This window comes from Tupaia chinensis, unplaced genomic scaffold, assembly GCF_000334495.1.
Source record: "Tupaia chinensis unplaced genomic scaffold, TupChi_1.0 Scaffold144336_2, whole genome shotgun sequence".
NCBI classification, from domain to species: domain Eukaryota; kingdom Metazoa; phylum Chordata; class Mammalia; order Scandentia; family Tupaiidae; genus Tupaia; species Tupaia belangeri.
In genome coordinates, this window is record NW_006204195.1 from 135,312 (window position 1) to 136,294 (window position 983).

At 56.4% G+C, this 983-nt stretch overlaps 1 protein-coding gene across 1 annotated transcript in view; it reads left to right on the top strand.

Annotated features, from left to right (window-relative positions):
* Window positions 1-983, top strand: part of ZNF787 (zinc finger protein 787) — a 21,487-nt gene that overhangs the window by 14,653 nt on the left and 5,851 nt on the right. The window lies entirely within an intron of this gene.

A 983-nucleotide genomic window follows, 5' to 3' on the forward strand; every position in this document is an offset into this window, starting at 1 on the left:
GTTGTGTGAGCTTAGGTCCTGCACGTGGCTGTGCCTCTGTGGCTCCCTCGGGCCCTGCGCCTGCGAGTGGCAGTTCCCGGGGACCCAGGGCCTGGGCTAAGAATCCCTGCCATGGGTGGGTCTGTTTTGGGAAATGTGTTTTTGGTTTTTACCGTAGGGCCTGTGCACTCACTACGGAGAGGGAAGCGAGAGATCAGGAATCCCCCAGGGGTGACCATGCTGTAGCTCCTGGTCTCGGGACTGTGGTGCACGCACACGTGCCCTGTGTGATTTTTGTCACCAGGCCCCGGCTCGAACTGCAGTCAGCTGTGGGGGTGTCAGTGTCTTAACCACTGTGCTCCCTGCTGGCCCCTTGGGAAATAGTTTTTTTGAGAGATTTTCTCTATGGGGCATGTGCACTTGCCCAAGAGACAGAGAGAGAGTGAGAAATCACCCCCAGGGGGATGGCCACGCTGCAGTTCCTTCTCTATTCTCTTGGGACTTTGGGCATGTGTGTACACGTGCCCAGTGTGTTTCAAGCCTCTGGGTCTGGGACTCGAACTGCACTCGGCCATGTGGGAGTCCAGCCCCTTACCACCACATCACTTGCTGGCTCTTGGGAGTCACTTTTTTTTTTGAGAACTTTTTTTTTAGCTATAGGGCTGCATATGCTTACCAGAAAGACAGAGACAGAAAGCGAGAAATCACCTCCCAGGGGAGATGGCCACACTGCAATCCCTTCTCCATTCTCCTTTCGGGGTCTTGGGCACACATGCACGCACCCGGAGTGAGTTTAAGCCACTGGGTCCGGGACTTGAACCTCGGTTGACTACATGGGAGTCCAGCAACACAGCCATTACGCCAGTTGCTGGTCCCAGGAGACACTTCTTAATCCCCTTCGTCTGGCTGTAGAAGTTGCAGCCCTGCGGCAGTCCCGGAGTTTGAGGGCAGCGTCCCTGGTCTGTGGCTTCCCTGTCTGGGAAGCAGGGCGGTCGCATCGGCAC